We start from the raw sequence: 20,911 nt of genomic DNA on the forward strand, positions 1-20,911 counted from the left end.
AGGATTCGAACGTTTGAACGAGTTCACATCATTTTGCGCTATGAGGGATATTTAATTTAGACCAACTGGTTATATTCCATTTTATTATATGATCTAAATATAGCTTCAATTTCATTGGTAAAAACAGTAGTCAACAGAACTTTTTAATAGAATCATATTCACTGGGTGCAGTATCATATTCACTGGCTGAATTGGATTTTCCAAGTCTAAAAATAGATTGAGACTCATATTCAATGACCATTTATGTTAGTCTGTTAATCTAAATATAATTGTTGCGTTTTGTTCTTTATGGTAAATTTCTCGATTAAAATATCATTGCTTTACAATTACAGTTAAAAGTTAGACTTCAATGAGGAGTATAAACTTTTTAATTATTTTTGTATGCGCAGCGTTCGCGTAGTTGTTGCACGCCTTTCACGTACGTCTTTTTTTCCGTGCTTCAACGAGACAGGCAAAAATTGTACATGTATAAAGTTGTACTGTCTGTGATTTTTTTTTAAATTCTGATAGCCTATTCATATCATAAAACAATTATTGACTAGTGTGCCATTGAATATGATGGTGATATTCACCGGCAGAAATTCATATTGGCCTCGGCTATCGCCTTGGTCAATATGTCATATGCCGGTGAATATCACATCATATTCAATGGCACACTAGTCAATAATTGTAGAATATTGATTTACGGATTTTATCGACTATAGGGTCAAATGCAAGAGTGCCATATCAATATTGTTGGACAATAACTCAGTAAGTTCTTGTGTAAAATAAACAAACTTGAGATAGCTCATATTTGAATTAAACTGTTCACTAGAAAATATAATCAGATCTAAAAGCAGTGAAGAAAATTTAAATATCTCAGGGTTTCAAGTATCGCTTAAAGAACTATCCTTACATTTATTTTAGAGCTACCCTTTATATTTCACTTTATATTATACGAACTATACATTACATTTTATTTAAGAAATATCATTTGAATTTTATTTAAGACTGGCAAGAACACTACATTTTATTCTAGAATCACCAATGAAATCACCGATTTCGTTTTGTAATTTTAAAATCACCAATAGAAATTCTTGTTATATTCATTTATTCAATGTAAATGTTACAGTAAGTCAAAGTAGTTTTTAAATGGCCTTCGGTCAAAGAAACTATAACTGATTCAAAAAGGACCTATAAATAGCTCGCAGCTCTAGTTATAAAAATGATGACGTCATAATTGTTATAATAAGCTTGATACCATTGAAATGTCAAAAGGTAGGAACTGTCATATGAATGATTGATTTCTTCTTGTTACTTGTCCTGTTTTGATTGTTGAAATAGAGTCTTCTTTAACAAGTGATTGCCACATTTAACTTCAATCAATATTTGTACGTTTCCATTTTTTACTATATATTTGTATGGGATATATTTCATACGACTAGATTATATCTGTTTTTAACCGCATGCTTATTTGCGAGGTATTTTAAATGTAATTAAATTTCTTTAAATAAGTTTTCGAATTTATAAGGAATAATAAAAAATTAAAAGTGAGTATTAAGTATTTAAATTCATATATAAAATAAAAGAAACAAAACATTCGAAATTAACTTTGTTAGCTATTTGAAAAAAGCTTTGCTCAAACCATTAATACTGCATGTCTTACAAAGTAGGGTTTAACCATCTGTTAAACTTGATTCTGGCGTTGTCCAAAATTCATGAGATGTTTAACCGATAATTAAAAGTTTAGCAAGTTAAATTTTTCTTTAGGCAATAAGCCCTTCCTGGTAAAATGCCAAACAATAGCACACATACAGGCACCTAAATTTTTCAACAATTATAGACAACTTAACTATCTGTATACACATATTGTATTTATTCACTTGTCAATATTTTATATATACGGGGATTTAGACAGAAGACCATTTCTGGCGGGAATTTGACAAACTTATGGAATCCGGGTCCCGGGTAATAGACTTTGACCGGTCAATACATCCCGGGACTCGGAAATTTCGACATGTTCTTATGATAACTGTCACGGAGTTCCTGTAAAACGTTACGGATTTCTGTGGAAAACTTTTCTATTTACTTGGAGAACTCACGTGAAAAATGGTCATTTTTACCTTTAAATGGGGAGTTTGGGGTGCTAAATTAAACTTTGATAATTAAGCTTGCCCTACATATTGTATAATGTTTCAGAAAAACCTTTTATTCCATTTTCCATCGCCTTTTTATAGAAAAATTAATAGTTTTGAGTAAAATTTCCAAATTACTTGCTCATTTGTACATATTGATCTTTTCATTTGTGATCTTCTTCGTTGCTATACATAATTACATAATTATAATGCAGAGTTGCAAACATAAAGCCCTGGCTAATAAATTTATACCCGATTTTTCAAATGTCACGGAGTTCTTGTGATAACTCAAAATATGTCCTGGAGTTCTTATGATAACTTTTGTTACTGCCAGTGTGTTTCTTGTGCTAAATTACGGCCTGTTTTAGCGTACTTTATTAGTCAATAAGTGTGTAAATCATTATGAAGCATAGTACGCGTATCATTTGCATACACATTTGGTTATATAACGGTGGTTAAGAGTGTATTTTTAGTTCAAGAGATAGTTTTCTTACCTCCGTTTCTTGTGAGGTTTTTTTGTGTTTGTTTGGGTTTTTGGGTTTGTTTGATTGTTGTTTTTTTTTTCCATTTCATTGGAATGACTGAAAACATACTTGATGTAGAGCATTTACTGACAGGATAAAAGTACGCTTTTAATTTAATATCTAAGCATGATTTCTTCATGTATACATTATTCCTGGCAGTTCTAGAGAACATAAATTAATTATGCTATCGGTCTGCCGAAACAAATTACATGTAAATGGTTGCAGCAAAATAGGAAGTAGTATGCATTACCTTTATCTAAATTTAATGAGGCGGGTGTCATCTTTAGATATTCAATGGATATCTTAATTTCTAAAAGGTATAAATTTTGTCATAGAAACGTATAAAGTTATATGACAATAGAAAGAAAGCCTTTAATGGTGACTCACATATATTATTAAATTCTTACTTTCTATGTAGATAGATAGATAGATACTTTCTATCCAGAATTGAAGAGAATGATTAAATAACAAACATATGCAAGATCACAAAAAGCAGTACATTATATATAACATTGAACATGTAATATGAAAATATGTAAGGTGAAATATGTAATAGTTATAGTACATGAATTGAATTAGTTACGAGGATATAACAATGGGCTGGGGCGACATCCAGGGGTGTTTCTGCTAAAAAAAATGGCGAGGCCGTTAGTCCGAGACAATTTTTTTTCAGAAACATCACGAGATGTCGCTCCAATCAGTGTTATACCCCCGTTACTAACGAGTTTCATATACTATAACTGTTTATCAGAATGACATAATGTTTTCTTTTTTTTGTAATTATAGAAACAAATAGAACATTGAACTATTGAATATCTAAAGATGACACCCATTTGCAGTCTGGGAGAAGGCACTCTTAATCTTATCAATGAAAAACAATAAGTTATTAAATGTAATGTGATCTAGACATTCTTCAGTCTTGAAAACTGCTATACGTAGTTCTAGGGCATAATGGTCATGGTGAACAATTTTGACGATATTATCTTTAAATCTTTGCCCTACTACTTCTAGAAATATTTTCTACATTAAAAGTCTTAAACACAAACTACTTTTATTTCAATCGTTTACACTAATAAACTTTGGATTGATAATTTTAACATCATTCCAAATTTACACAATATTCAATTAACAAGCTTGATGGTCGGTCTAGATTTGAGTTGGGAATTTATTTTTTGACTTAAGTGACAAAATAAGATTTCTGAAACCATGTTGCAATAACAATTTAAAGAGCAAGCTGTTCGGAATGTTGACATTGAAAGGGAAAGGGAAGTTAACAGTAGTAAGAAGCGAAATATAACTATCTTGTCAGTGTTTATCAGGGATACCCTGGTTGTATGTTTTATCAGTTTGTAATTGAATTTTTTCATCTAATAATAGACAGTATAGAGTTTACAAAATAAAAACCGATGTAAAATGTTGTCATAAGACTAAGACGTATTAGGCTTTACTTAACCTATTTCAACTCAGAGATTGTTTTTGCAAAGTAGTTAGGACTATTACCCTGAATTCATAGCTTTGAATATTAGATTTTGTTGACAAACTTGTGCCTTATTTTTCACTTTATTTTTCACTTTTGTTTGATATACATAAAGTATAAATATTATTAAGTATTCATTTTATGAAAACGTTTGGTCAAAGAAAAATACGTTTGCATGTACATTATGCATTATCTTTTACTGCGTGTCTTTTTTTCAATCAATATTAATGATATATAGAAGATATTGGTTTAAACATGTTTGTACATAGTCATAAGTAAAGAAAATTTTTTCCATATATAAGTGACATCATGCCCATCCAAGGGTATATAGTAAGTGAAGAGGTTAATGTCAATATTTTCCTTTCAATTTTATTATTTGCAATGCATGAACGATAAATTACACACGTGACCAAAAGAAATTCTGTAAATATCCATCTTAAATTACCTGTAAAGTTTCATTATATACCAAGAGGCTCAAGATGGCCCTAGATTGCTCTCCTGACTCATTTATCCAAGCAATTACTAAGTCAAGCATCCTGACCAGGTTAAAAAAGTTTTTCCATATTTGGCCAGTGTGACTTAGTTAATGACCTCAGGTGACTCTTTTTCACACTTGATCTAGAAATCATCAAAACAAACTTGAAAACCAATTTCCAGAATATTTGGATAAAAACAGTAGCCACTAGAGTATTAACAAGATTTATATATTTTTAGCTCCTGTGATCTAGTTTGACATCCGAGATGACCCATGTACGAACTTAGGTGAGCAATTACCTAGACTAGCATCCTGACTAAGTTTGATGACGATTGTTACAAAAAAGTGACAACTAGAGTGTTAGACGAACGACGGATTACGGACGACAGAGGAAGGACGACGTCCGACGAACTACGGACATTCAACGATCCTTAAAGCTCACCCTGAACTTACTCAGGTGAGCTAAAAAGAGGGGGCAATCTTTTTATATTAAGGTCAGGACTATATTTAATCCTAAAGATTTTCAAATATCAACTGTTGGTCAATCACCATTATAGCAGTCAATATATAGACAATTCCGCTTAACTTAACAATGAATAATTCTAATTTAACCAATCAAATTTTTACAATTTGGCAGATATCTGCCATTGGCAATATAAACATAAATATAAATATGGTATGGCAAAGACAAAGTAATAAATATAACAAAAGAAAAACGCTGCATTTAGTGATCGTTATGCACAGAAAACCACATATTGTGTTTGAATCCTGATAGGTTAACTCCTAAGTTTTTCTATAATTGTTTCTTGCGTCTTCAGTGCATCCCTCAAAATATTGCCTCAAGGATATAAATGTTTTGTTTTTATATTTGTCATAACTCAATATTAGATTTTGAAAATAATATTCAAATCTTTATTTGACTCTTAAATCTATGTATGATGGACAAAATACATGAAAGTGGTACTCCGGTCCAAAAGCTTTATATCATTTTCAAAATTCTCTATACAATTTGAAAACCATAATTATTAAATTAATGTGTGTATATTTGTAGTCTTCTAAAGTTATTATTTTGAATACTTTAAATACTAAACAATTGTTGTACGAGTTGTTTTTTTATTTTTAGTCAATATTTTAATGTTCTTTCTAGACAAACTATTTAACGGGAATCTTCCAAGTTCTCTGAGAACTGCGTTGTTCGATTTCCTTTTCAACAACAATATTTTTACAAAATTTGATATGTAATTGGTCAACTTCTTTGCAATCAAATGCGCCCCAAATCTCTGAGTCATTAAGTAAAATCTATATACTATCAAAAAGTGGTAATGTTGCTTATACGTATAACAAATTCAACAATTTTAACTTAAACACAAATAAAAGATTATGATTTAGATTTTTCAAAGCTTATTCAGACAAAACCTTTAATTGGCTATTTTAAAGTCACCCGTGCATGAAAATGTTACTCCCAAAATAAGTGGATACATATTCAACGGATTCATCATTAATTTTAATAGAAATGTTTCTCGTAGTTTTAAGTTTTTCATAAACACATACTTTATTTTGAGCAACATTGATTTCCAGTCCCCAGTTACTTTACAGAAATATCTTGAAATTAAAGTCACTTGAGTTTGTAGACTATTTATATCTGTTGTAAACAAAACAACCTGATCGGAAAATAACAATATGTTTTAGCTAGCAATTCAATACATGATGTATATTTTTTGTGACATTTGCTGACCAGTATCATTTAATTCGTTAGTTTATGTATCCACTTTGTTAGTACGACGTTAAAGTAAACAAAAAAAGAAACATATATACATATTTATTACCCTTCCAGATTTTTTCCGCCATTTTGATTGGTTATTGATCACCCGAAAGAAATTGATATTACCGAGCCAGACGGGTAATGTACACACTAAATTTCCCCGTTGGGTATTCCACGTTGTAAACAACATGCGCTGAGGTGATGCGCGTACGGTCCGATTTTACGCGATGTAAATTCCGATTTACAAGCACTTTTTAACTGTCAAATGATATATGTTTACCAAAGTAAAGTAATGATACATATTCTCATCAGTATTGAAAACAAATATGACCTTGTGAAAGCTTGATATTAATTACAAAAAAGTGGGTTCAATAGACTACTCCTTTTCCCTTGTTTACATTCGTTAGGCACGGGAAAAATACGTCATGTATTTATGTGACGTCATGTTGTGATGAAGGGGTATCCTAAAGGGAATCTTATTTTGACGTTTCATTTGAAACAACAATGATTTCTTAACTCGGGAGGGGAAAGGTAATAAAATTATTATTTTGGTTTTGGAGTGATATATTTTATGTGGATATATTACCTGCCAAGATAAAATATCACCCTCGCCTAACGGCTCGGGTGATATAAAATCTTAGCAGGTAATATATCCACATATATCACTCCAAAACCAAAATAACATATAATATTTACATCATACATTTATTACATGCTTTTCGGTGGTTTATAGAAATTTATTTCATGCTTTCCAGTGTTTTATTGTAATATATCAGATTATTTTATTCTGATAAACCACTAGTGAAATTTATAAAATATAATTTTCACAGTAGCCGGACTATATATCTGAATGCGGATGAAAAGAAAATCAAACTAAATGGAATAACAGGCAGAAATAAATGCTGTTATACGTAAATTTTGCTTCTTTAGGAAAAGAAAGTCGATGTCACCATACATCATGTTAAAAATGTAACAAAGTTAGAGAAATTTAACAGAACTATATTTCAAAATTGATGATGTGACGTCACGATGTGATGACGTCACAAAGGAGAATGCGCGACGTTACGCGGCAAAATCAGTAAAAAATACTTAAAATCACTTAAAATGCATGAAATAAAAAGAAAATTTATTTGTTTTAAATATTAGATTGAAGTATATTTTATTCGTGAACACCAGCTATTATATTTTCACTCGTGGCTACGCCACTCGTGAAAATATTGCATCTGGTGTTCACTCAGTGAATCTATATTTCAAGTTTACATGCAAAACAAACAAATATCCTCTAAATATAACTAAAATAAAATTGATAATTTCACTGTTTGAAACAGTGAAATTACCACTTTAATAATTTCACGGTTTTTAATTTAAGCCCCTTACGTTGTTTCAGTGAAATACCAGCGTGCACAGTACTGGGTACCAACTTAATAACGTGACGTCGTAAATGATGTCACGTTGTATTATTATTTGGCGCGCTTTTCATTCAGTATTAGGTTTAGTGTCTTTTTAAAACGTTTCTTTGCATGTAATAAAAAGAAAATTTGTGAACACCAAAAGTTCATATTTCACTCGTGGCTGCGCCACTCGTGAAATATATCTTTTGGTGCTCACTCGGTGAAATATATTCTTATCTTACACTGAACTAAACAAATATCCTCTATACCATACATAAAATTGACGATTTTATACATTTATAGTGATATTTTTAATCAGTAATTTACTGATATTTAAATTATTTATCATAAAAGCAAATACACTATACCCTATTGAATAAGATCAAATATCAGCAAATAATTTCTTTGGATCCAAAAGTTTGATATTTTAAGGAATTAGTTTTATGATTTTTTATTGCTCTTCGAAACTATTTAAGAACATTAATTTCTCATTAAAAAAACAATTTAAGCAAAGGGCAAAAGGGTTGATTAACATTATTAAATGACATCATTGAAACATTATTATATATAGAAACGAAAACATGTTTACAAACTATACACAAGAACAAATACAAAGATTAAGACGGACATAAATTTAAAGCACAAAAAGAAATCGTTTCTAGAAAGAACTTAAAAAAACTTGAACTTTTGCTATCATTTTTTCATTATTAAAAATCGTTTTCCTGCAATTGTATTAAAAAATTGTTGTTTAAAATACATATGTATTAATAATGACGTTCTAATGTGCTTTCACTGTTTTGAAGTTTAATATTCCAATTAATTGATAAGAAGCGGTTTAATAAGAAGATAACAGAATAGTTCTGTTCATAAATTAAACATCTTTGTCGAAAGTATAGTAGAGATCAGTAAACGCATGCAACTTTTAAGCTAGTTTTATTCATCAGTTACAGTCGCATACACCGAAAAATGGCTAGACACGTGTTCATGGGCTACTATTACTGTAACAGCAATCATAGTCATAGCTCGAAGACAGAGATGTACCAGTGCAATCAAATGGAATCAGAAAAGTAAGTACCTAAGAAATAATTCTTTTGATATTCCTTGTTCGAAAGCAATTCTGTCAGATCGTAAAAGGTTTCAATTAGATTACATTTTTTCACGAAATTGCATAAAAATGCATCAGTGGAAAGAAGCGGCGAAAACGTATCAGTGAATTGTTAATCATTATGAATCAAACTCATTTTAAAATTTATCTATTACAGTCCCTCCTTAATAACAAAGCAAATATTTGATATTATTATGGTTAATGTTTATTCGCTTCTTATTGTATATGACTAAATTGCAATTTCTAACTAAAAATTAAGCAAAGCGAAATACCCGAAATACCCGAAGAACGATTCAAAATGTTGCAGGCTCAGGTTGATTCAGCCTGTTCATGGACGGTGAAATAAAGGATAAAAAGTGCAAGTTACCGTCCACGCCCGCTAGCACTGGCTTATTCAGAATTCAACATTTAAACACGGAATTTGTAACATTTTGAATTTAGAAACATCTGCAGAAGTATTTGTACGGCGGTTATCATGCAACCTTCAATATGACGCATGCCATTCCATGAAAAGCGGCGTATGGTCCCAAACTGAAATATAGCATATTCTCTAAATGAAAAAAACAATGAGCGGCACTAAACAAAAACAATAGTGAACTTTTATTTTTACAATTTAGTTATTGAAATATATTATGGATTTTAGTATCACTTTAGCCGAACTACCTCTTTACTAAATTTATACGAAAAATCATAAATTAGTAGTTTTAGTTGACGTTGGAATTACATTTGAATAATTTCACAGAAAATTTATCCAAATATAGTTTCAAACTGGCCAAAACATATTATGAATTTGTGTATGGGAAGTCATTTTTACTTATATACTTACTGACCAAACATAGCACATATTTGAATATTTAGTAAAGGTTGATGTTAATTATATTTAGCGTTCGTCAAGAACCGTTTGGTCAATTTATTTTTGGTAATGCTAACTACTGAACTCTATCCAATTAAGTGTTAAAAGCATAGAACGAATACAACAATTGTTGGTTTTCATGTAAAACAAAATATTCTTTACCAGGTATCGCGAAAATCCTTGATTATTTAGAAGTACATGTATATTTAAAACAAATACTCGGTTGAATTAAAACTGATTAACTTGCATATGTTTTCCGGCTGCAAAGCCGAACCTGTTTATCTTTAAACTTTTGTATTTTATGCTCCCCGAAAAGTTTCTGGGGAGCATATAGTCGCCGCCTTGTCCGTCCGTCCGTCTGCTTTTCTTGTCCGGGACAAAACTTTGAAACAACAAAAGGTATCAACATGAAACTTTGTCGGTAGATAGATCTTATTGAGTAGGTGCACAAGAACCGTCACTCTGCCTTGCCTAATTTTTGAATTATCCCCCTTTGTTTATTTTACACTTTGAACATTGTCCGGAACATAACTCTAAAAGTATCAGAGGTATGAACATGAAACTTTGTAGGTAGATAGATCTAAATGAGTAGGTCTGCAGTGCACAAGAACCGTAACCCTGCTTTGCCTTCTTTTTTAATTATTCCCCTTTGTTTATTTAACACTTTAAACAATGTCCGGGACATAACTCTAAAACTATAAGAGGTATCAACATGAATATTTGTAGGTAGATATATCTTATTAAGTAGATGTGCAGTGCACAAGAACCGTAACTCTGCCTTCCCTAATTTTTTAAATTATCCCATTTTGTTTATTTTACTTTTTGAACTTTGTCCCGGACATAACTCTTAAAAATCTAAAAGGTATAAACATGAAACTTTGTAGGTAGATAGATCTCATTAAGTCGGTGTGCAGTGCACAAAAACCGTAACTCTGCCTTGCCTAATTTTTTAATTATTCCCCTTTGTTAATTTTTACACTTTGAACTTTGTCCGGGTCATAACTCTAACACTATAAGAGGTATCAACCTGAAACTTTGTAGATAGATAGATCTCATTGAGTAGGTGTCCAGTGCATAAGAACGGTAACTCTGCCTTGCCTATGTTTTGAATAATTCCCCCTTGTTTATTTTCACACTGTGAACTTTGTCCGGGACATATCTCTAAAACTATAAGAGGTATCAACATGAAACTTTGTAGATCTTATTAAGTAGGTTTGCAATGCACAAAAACCGTAACTCTGTCTTACCTTATGTTGGAGTTATTGCCTTTTGTTCATTTTGACACTTTGAAATTTGTCTGGTACATTACTAAAAATTATAAAAGATATAAACATGAAACTTTGTAGATAAAGAGGTCTCATTGGGAAGAAGTGCAGTGCTAAAGAATCATAACTATGCCTTGCCTTATTTTGAAGTTATTTCACTTTGTTTACTTTTAATTTTTGACTTTTTTCCGGGACATAACTCTAAAACTATTAGAGATATCAACATGAAACTTTGTACGAAGCTAGATATCATTGGATAGAACTGCAATGCTTAAAGAACATAAACAAAGCCTTGTCTATTTTTTGGAGTTATTGCCATTTGTTCATTCTTTTACTTGGACTTTTGTCCGGGATTTAACTCTGAAACTATAAGAGATATCATCAGGAAAATTTATAGATAGATAGATAGATAGATAGATCGATAGATAGATCGATAGATAGATAGATAGATAGATAGATAGATAGATAGATAGATAGATAGATAGATAGATAGATAGATAGATAGATAGATAGATAGATAGATAGATAGATAGATAGATAGATAGATAGATAGATAGATAGATAGATAGATAGATAGATAGATAGATAGATAGATAGATAGATAGATAGATAGATAGATAGATAGATAGATAGATAGATAGATAGATAGATAGATAGATAGATAGATAGATAGATAGATAGATAGATAGATAGATAGATAGATAGATAGATAGATAGATAGATAGATAGATAGATAGATAGATAGATAGATAGGATAGATAGATAGATAGATAGATAGATAGATAGATAGATAGATAGATAGATAGATAGATCTCATTGAATAGAAATGCAGTGCAAAAAAACATAACTTCATCTTGCCTTATTTTGGAGTGTTTGCCCTTTGTTCATTTTTTATACTTTCCTGTGTTCAAAACCTTATCGGAGAGCATCACCCGGCTCAACCGGTTCTTATTTTCTTTTGATATGATTTTGGATAGTGCTATGCGGACATGGTTTCAAAACTTAAATAGCCGCCAATTTATATAGTAAAGCGAGGTCACAAGTGTGCTGTTTTATCTTGGTTAGGTTTGGTAACGGGTCTCATGTCTTATATACTACTTTATGCTCAATTTGATGTTTTATAGTTGGTTACTTGCTTATTATTTGTTTACATATCGTTTAATTGGGATATATTTAATTAAAGTTCAAGGCGTTATGATAAGCTATTACGAGCAACGCTTTCTATATATAAGTAAGGACGCATGTTGGATTCCTCGCACATTATGACATTAATTGAAACGTACGTCCTGTAACAGTATACTAATACGAACGTAATAGAATTTTCGTGTCGTACAGCCCTTTAATTTACAACAACTTCGCACGTCTAAAAAGACATTCGTCTTTGTAGCATTTCATTCAGATCTTCTAAATGTATACAGTACACAGCTGACCATTTCAAAGACAACTTTTATTTTTTAGTATATTTTTTAGGTGTCCCTATTACTATTTTTATAATTTGTTGTTATCCTACACAGTATTTGCAGCATTATTGAAAGAGTCACATATGGAATATTGCAAATAGAAATTTAGAGTAAAATCAACAAACTACTTAATAATATAATATCTAATTTAATGCAAACAGCTATGATGAAAAGGATATTTTCTTTCCATTGTTTCATGCTAGTAGAGAAACATTTAATCTTGTAATTACAGAGCGAAATTTGAACAAGAAAAGGAACGAGAGCAAATGAGATATGAACAGGAAATGCAGAAAATGAAATTAGAAGCGGAAAGGAAGTAAGAATTAACTTATATAGTTTCTGCAAATAAAATTAAATTTTAAAAAATATTTCATGAATTGGAATGAGCTTCGCCTTGGATGAAATGCCAAAATATGTTTATATTTCAGAGGCCAACATTAGCAAAAGAAGCAACAACAACAACAACAACAACAATAGAAACAACATTCAAAATATTGCTTTGTTCTTTAGCACAGGGATGAAATTAACAGATCAAATCAAACATAGGCATTGTTGATATTGTTTTTTATTTAATGTATTTGTCTGACAATGAAAATGTTGTTTTATATTCGACAACTACTTTAGCAACTTTAATTTCTGTGTCACTTACACATCTCTTATTTGAATGGAGGGTTAAAACTGAAATATGGGAATTCAAATGACAAAAAAAAAAGAATTGTAAATATTTAACACATCATTTATTTTGTATCACCTCAGAAATATGAAGCATCATATTTATCGAATTAACTAAACTTGTTATCATAGTTTAACTTTAACTTAATTCACTTTTTGTACATTCGTCATTCTGAGAAAGGCATAAACGCAGAAAGAAAGAAATCTTTGTTGATAATACATGGTGTATAAATGCATGATTTTGTGGAGAGTATGCATAATTTTTGGATCTTCTATAAACTCAAAGTTATCTCTTGTTATGGTGTGCATGTATGTGGATTCGGAGTCTTATTGAGATTATGCATCTTATTTCAATTTTTCAAACATTTGTTTAAAAATATAGTTAGAATTGCTAAATTAAATACAGTAAATACCTTCTATTTAGACAAACAAACGTGGTCTTAATTGCGAGATTGCTCCTTTTTATAAGCAAGGCATAATTATAAATATGTGAATGTTTTTGACTTTATTCTATTTTGGTCATGCTCAAACAATATCTATAATACCAATAAAATAACTACACTGAAAAGATGTTATAATACATATTCCGATAAGAGCAGAACAAATTTCTTGACAAATTTGATATTAAAGGTTAAATTCTCATAGGAATTGTATTAGTTCTAAACATAATTTAGCTATCAAATGAGAATTCAATTCTTCAAAAAATAAATTACACGATGATATATGTAGGTAAATTGACAAAATCTTGCGGGCCGTGGTACTCCGTAGGCGCTCCCTGCCCCTTCTTATCGTCCATTTTGTTATCATGTGGTAATAAAATTATTTATTCTGATAACCTTCGAAAAGGTGGTTTACGTGTAAAAATAATTAAATCTTTTTAATTGTATAAGTCGGCGGCCAGGAACGGCGACAATAGATATTGCAAAGGTATCGTAAAATCACTAATTGTTAGCAAGTATTCATGTCGCGCTTTGTGTGGTTATTGAAAAACTTATTTTTTTCTAAATAATTTGTATTTCGTTTACGGCTTTTAAGCATTAATGAATTACTAAGTGAGACATTCATTAGAATAATATATAGAAATGATATTTTAATACCATGAAGGTAGAAGATCGATTGAAATGTAGGTTCATCCTGAGTAGTACGTTAAATTGACTTGACTTCTAAATCTAAGTAACACGATAATATCTGCCTATTGTATTTCACATTTTTTGGCGACTGCGCCGAAGCGCGGCGCCTTTATGGAATGAAATGAGATTTTGTGAAAGGACGACAGCAACTTCTCGAGCCTTTTAGTCGCTCATGATAAAAGGCCGATCATTCCGATCGGTATGAAGGTGGCTTGATTATTATCAAGTCGCGATATGTACAATGAATAGCGAACTAGGGGCCTCCGTGGCCGAGTGGTTAAAGTCGCTGACTTGAGATCACAGGTCCCTCACCACTGTAGGTTCGATCCTCACTCGGGTCGAAATCTTTCATGTGAGGAAGCCATCCAGCTGGACTGCTTACGGAAGGTCGGTGGTTCTACCCAGGTGCCCGCTCGTACCTGAAATAATGTCCGGAGGGGCACCTGTGAAAAATCTCGGCGGGACGCTCTAGGATGACCCGACTTGAGTGTACGGTCGCCCATATGGACTTTCCGGCAGGCGACCTTAAATAAACGCATGAAAAAAAAAAAAAAAAAAAAAACCTGGGGTCTTCCTCTACCAGTAAAGCTGGAAAAAAACGACGAAAAATCTCGGCGGGACGCTCTAGGATGACCCGACTTGAGTGTACGGTCGCCCATATGGGCTTTCCGGCGGCGACCTTAAATAAACGCATTAAAAAAAGGAATAGCGATCTGGAGGAATTTCGCAATGCAAACATTTTCAAATGAAATGACTTTTTCCGTCTCTTCGGGGTTTTTTATTTATCATTTTTAGTACACAGTGGATTATTATGGTATGTTAAAAATACAATAACAATTTACCATATCGATACATTTTTTTTAATCAAGCCCCTCATGCCGATCGGAATGATCGGTTTTTATTATGACCGACTATAAGGCTCGAGAAAGTGCTGTCGCCCTTTCACAAAATCTGATTTCATTCAATAAGGGCGCTGCGTTTCGGCGCGGACGCGAATGAGTTGATTGACCTAAACATTCCGAAAATCTATTTATAGAGGATGTACTCCTATCGGTAATTTCCGGGTCTCGCCCGGTCTATTTTTGACCGGGATTTACTATATCGGTCTCTCTCCCCGGTTTTGGAGTAGATGTTTGATGAACAAATATTTACAGATAAAAAAAATTTTTTCCCAAAATGAATGTTTGTCACTTAGTTTACAATAAATTAATAAACATAGATCAACTCTCAAATTTATTGATTATTATTATACATAAACATACAATTAAAAAAAAACAAAAACAATTAGCATGTTTATTTATCTATATGAGATGAAACAATAAATATGTACAATAATTGAGAAAAAGTTTACATTTTATGGTATTAATATGACACTATATCAACTTTGAAAACATTTTTATTTAATTTTGTTACTCGTGTTTAGTAAAAGATGCCGAGGAATTATGCAAAGTCTACAAATAAGATTTTTAATGAATTATTCCATCGATTGATAATTTAAAAAATGATAAAGAAAAATTGCCAATGTACATGTACATGGTTTAAAAAAAATTAATTTTATATCTTGAAGGATTAACCATAATTTACTGACTTTTTCCAGTTAAGTTTTGACTTATAATCGTCGGTCAATATGACAATTGAATTCTTAAAATTTATTTTACAATTTTAATAAAAAAGAGTATTAAACATAAAAAAACTCAGTATTAAAATAGCACATATAACACAAAAAAGAGAGGAAAACAATATTCATAAAATCTGTATTTTTATTTTAAAATAGATATTAAAATTATTGTATAATAAACAATTATGCTCAACATGATCAACATGATAAAATAATCAGTGTCTTATTTTTTTTACTAAGTGTGAACTAGAATACTGCTTAAGAAGAGGTCTTCGCTAAAAGCGATAACATAATAAGGGGACAATTCCACAAGTGTCGTGTTGATCATGCCGTTACAACATGTGGATTATAAATGATTGTATACATGTATATCTGTTGTTATTAATAATCACAATCATAAAGAAATAACAAGTAATATTCTAATCTCTAGCATGCCAATCAAAGTTCATAATGAACAATGTCTTTCGTCTGTTCATTTTATATCCAATGGCGGATTTCATTTTCGTGATATAAATCTGATTGTGGACCCAAGGTTTTACGATTCGGACATTTCCCATGCGTAAAAGTCGTAATAAAGTGCTTGTCCGGCTGAATATTGCAGCCGATGAATACTCTGATCTTGTAATGAAAAATGAAAAACGGTTTCTGGCCTTCACCAGTGCGATGTATTCCATGGATGTCAAGGGACGCCCGCCGTAGATCAAGAAACATGAACGCGGACGCTTCTAGTTCGCAGATGAAAAACGACACTTCTAGGGCGTTTCGGTCGTCACAGTTTTAATGTGCGGGAAAACAGTAAACATCAAATCGTTATCGCATTCTAAGTGATATTGAACTAACTGTTATCCAATAAATGTCATTTCAGTATGGCTACTATTTAATAATGTGTAACAAATTATAAAATGGGTATTAACATAATGACTTGGAATGCAACGGGGTTAATGTCAAGTGCCTCATATCTCAGCGGTATTCTTAAACATGACATATTGACTTTTTTGTGGAGTTTCAAAGCACTGGCTTAATGTCCCACGATTTAACATTTTATTGATAGTAATAAGCATGGGATTATATAATTATCAATACAGGTTTTGTAAAATAGTGGAGATTACGATCTGGTAAAGGAGGGTGACAATACGATTTGACAATAGTGTAACACCTCTATGTATTGATGATGATAGGATCGCTGGTATTCAAGTGCAGATCTCAAATAACCAATATAGGTTTTATTTTTCAGATATATTTTGCGGCCATCAGTAACCATTCAAAACTTTGCATTTTCAACTTACAATTAATAAATTGAAACCGATTTGTATAACATGTATTCACAATCACGGCTTTGTGTTGACTGTATTCATTGCCGATTATAATGCACAGTGAATGCAATGCCCGACCAATTTTTCGTCGTATGTTGTTGTTGCGATTTATGTTTTGATTGTAATCTATTGTGCTGTGAATACGCTGCCGATTTTTGTTTAGTGTGCCCAGTAACTCATATGTCTCATAACGATAATATTTATCATACATTGATAGTTTTATGTATGTCTAACAGTAGGAGTCTTAGATTTAGTATCATTTTGTTGAAATATTAGATGATGATTTTTTAAATGTTTTTTAGACACGGGCCGATTAAAAGCTTCTTTTTTATGTGAAATTGAATTTTTATTTTGATTTTAAAAAAACATTTTCAAATTTATATAATATAAATTGGGAAAAAGCTTCAGATGAGAGAAATAGAACTTTTCGGCCCTTTTTTTCATCCGATAAAGATCTTTTAAAATTTATTAAAAATAAATGTGGAGGAGTTGATATGGGCGTATACTCCCTTTCACAAAAGAAAGTTTTGGAAAAGGGTGCATCACAACTTTACCGAAAAAAATTTTTTAAGAAACATTTGAAACCTTTTTGGAATGTCGAATCGAAAACTTCCTTTAAAAAAATTTGAAAGTTTTGGGGGATAAAGGGGTTGCCCCGTGAAGAAAAAACCACGTGGTGAAAAATCAAATAAGTTAATGTTGAAAATAAATGGGCCAAACGAAATATTTAGACAATGATGAAAAATTGTAGCAGCTGGGGCATCAAAAATAATGGATCAGAATTGGCAAAAACCCCGGGAAGGGTGGGATTCAAACCCAAAATTTGGGGAAGCATTTTAAATTTTCCAAAAAAATTTCCCAGAAAACAATGAAAAGGTGGGCTCCGGATTTAAAATTTGTAAATGAGGTTATAGGGGAACCCGGGTAAAAAACTCAAGAGCATTTTGGGACGTTTTTTTAAAAAACCCTTTATCATCCCACCGAATAAACCGGATTTTGAGGACAGATTCAAACAGACGGTATGTATTTGGGGGATAAAACCTCTTAGTAATTTGCCCCTAAAAAAAATTTTTACGTTTTTTTTACCCAAAGAAGTGTCCCTGCTATCATTTTCCCTCCCAAAAAGGAAAAGCATGGGGGCGAAGATTGGGGTTTTTTAAATGAACTTTTTGTTTTTATGCTAAAGACATTGTTTTTTGATTTTTGGGCCCAAAACCTTTTAAATTTTAATGCCCCGCTTAGGAATATATTCCCGATAAGCTTAAGCGTGGCTTTATAAAACGTTACAAAAGGGGGAGGTAAAAAAGGGCAAAAAATAACCCGGATAATTATCGGGCTATCAAATCTTTCGTCGGTTTTATACTTAAAGTTTATGAACCCCTTCCCTTTTTATCCCCCGAATTTTAAGGACCCTATTTTTCGTACGTTAAATATGCAACAGGGCGGCTTTCCCGGAACAACTGGGTTGTTCCCGAAAGACCCTCGTTCGTGCCTTTACGAAGGGGTGTAAATTTTTTTCCCGGGAACACTTTTTTGGGAAAATATACGTATGTTTCTTGGATGGGGAAAAGCGTTTTGAAATGGGATGGCACCAAGGATTATTTTTTTAAAACTTATAGAATGTAACATTTTTACAAAAAATCGCTTATCTCAAACCGGGAAATGTATAGAAAACGCTACTAGTTGTTTTTAGACCCTAAAAAGGGTTAATATTTCACCCGCTTCCCTGTTTTTTTAAAAGGGAAACCCGTATTTGGGGGGAAAAAAAACTCCCCCTCTGCTACCTCGTCTATATAACGGATTAATAAAACAATTGGAAGGGAAATGATTATGGCTTTTTTATGTATAATATTAAAACCCTTTGGGCCCCCAACCGTTGCAGATGGGTATGTTTTTAGTATCGTTTTCCAAGGGGGGTAGGAAAAAATGTTAGAAAAAATGTTATGAGTAAATTCGCAGTGGGGATACAGAAACCCCAAAGCGGGGGAAAATGTGGGATCATAGTCTTCAAAAAAGGTTTAGGGGGGTGAGGATAGAAAAATTTTATAAATTGGGGGTGAGCGTAATTTTTGAGGTGAAATTTACACTCACTTGGGCAATTTGAAAAGTGAAAAGTATAAAGGGCGAAAAAAGAAATTGTTTTTTGAGCTGCAACAAACTACGTGGGAAATTGGGTTTGTATGTTAATAGTGGCATTCCCCCCAGCTCTATAATCCCCAAAAACATCCAGAAACCTACCGTCAGTCGTACCAAAAAGGGCCCCCCCCAAAGGGGTTTTGAGTTAAAGGAAAAGTTTACTCAGCTCAGACATTCGGACACCTTGATTTGTCTGCAACCGCTTTTTTTGTTAAGTTTTTTGCAAACATTTAAAAAGCCATACATCCAAATTTGCATTACGTTCAAAAAATATTTTAAAAGTAAATTTAAGAAAATTAAAAAAACTACAAAAAAGCTAAATTTCCCTTTAAAACCAATTTTGTCGTCTGCCTTGGGCCCTATTTGGCAAAACAAGTGTTTTATTACGGGGGACTGATAAAGTTTTGAACTTTGACAAAACAGAGTCGTGGAAATTTAAAAATCGGTGTATACAGACCCATTGCAGAAAAATTTAAAATTTTTAAAATGTCCTTTTACTCATATTAAGAAAGTGGGGGGTAAATTTCCCCTTTGAAATTGCAAAGGAAAATTACTTTTTCGGCTTTAGCATTACAAATACTGCCAAAAACCTTTAATTAAATTTAAGGGGTTGGTTTTTGGGAAAACCCGTTTTATTGAAAGGGAAATGCGGAAATAAGGAAGGAATTTATAGACCCCTTTTTTGGGTTTTAACCATGAGGAAAACAAATTTTTCCTGGCAATGTTTCCGGCCCTTTAAGGGGCCCTCTTGGGAAAAAATGACAAAATTTAAAACCCCCTTTGGGGGGCAATTAAAAAAAGGGAAGTTTGGGAAGGTTTTCCTTTTTTCGTAATCTCTTAAAAATCCGCACAAACAGAAAAGATTGGAACCTGGAGGGGACTGTGAAATTTATAGAGTTCCAGGTCTCTATAAAAGAACAAAAAGCCGGGAAATTTACTCGGTGTAAAAAATACCTAAAACAGGACTTGTAAAAAATTTACAAAATTTGGGAAACCAAAATCTAAAAAATATAACTATATTTATATAAAACAATAAAATCAAAGTAAATTTTCATCTCATCAGTCTATAACGTTTTCGTTTTCGTCCGCATGGATTTTGTCAAATATGACAGAAAATGAAAAACCCTAATGTTATAAGGATAAAAATCTTAAAAAAGTAAAACTAATTTATATTTGTCTGTTTCAGTATCCCAGTAAAATTTTTTTGGGGCCCCTTTTCATTTGATACTTACCTCCTGGGGGAATATATGAAAACCTTGATAACTGTTTTTTTTCCCCTTTGATACTTACCTCTTGAGCAATATTTCGATCCCTTTATAAGTAAATAAATTTTCATTTAAGACAAATTTAAAACCTCATGAAAACAAATTGGGAAGGGTTTAAAATTTTATTTTGTTATTTTGGGTTTTTTTTTTTAAAGATGCTAAATTGGGTTACCAAATTTTGGGTTTAAAATGTGTTATTCCCTTTCTTATGTATAATATACTATATATATTTATGTATAAAAGTTTTATGTTTCACCCCTGTTAAAATATGTTATGCTCTTCAATTTTTGCAGGAAAAAAAAAGTATTTATTTATTAATCTCTAGCATGCCAATCAAAAGTCATAATGAAC

The 20,911-nt window shown here is 31.8% G+C and overlaps 1 long non-coding RNA gene across 1 annotated transcript; it reads left to right on the plus strand.

Moving 5' to 3' along the window:
• Positions 1-1,433: 1,433 nt before the first annotated feature.
• On the plus strand, positions 1,434-12,861 carry LOC132751786 (uncharacterized). The gene is made up of 3 exons (XR_009628728.1): positions 1,434-1,529; positions 8,688-8,810; positions 12,659-12,861. It is a non-coding gene; the product is annotated as an uncharacterized LOC132751786 (long non-coding RNA).
• Positions 12,862-20,911: the final 8,050 nt, after the last annotated feature.

This window comes from Ruditapes philippinarum, unplaced genomic scaffold (assembly GCF_026571515.1).
Source record: "Ruditapes philippinarum isolate M1 unplaced genomic scaffold, ASM2657151v2 ctg11914_1_1_1_1, whole genome shotgun sequence".
Taxonomy (NCBI): Eukaryota; Metazoa; Mollusca; class Bivalvia; order Venerida; family Veneridae; genus Ruditapes; species Ruditapes philippinarum.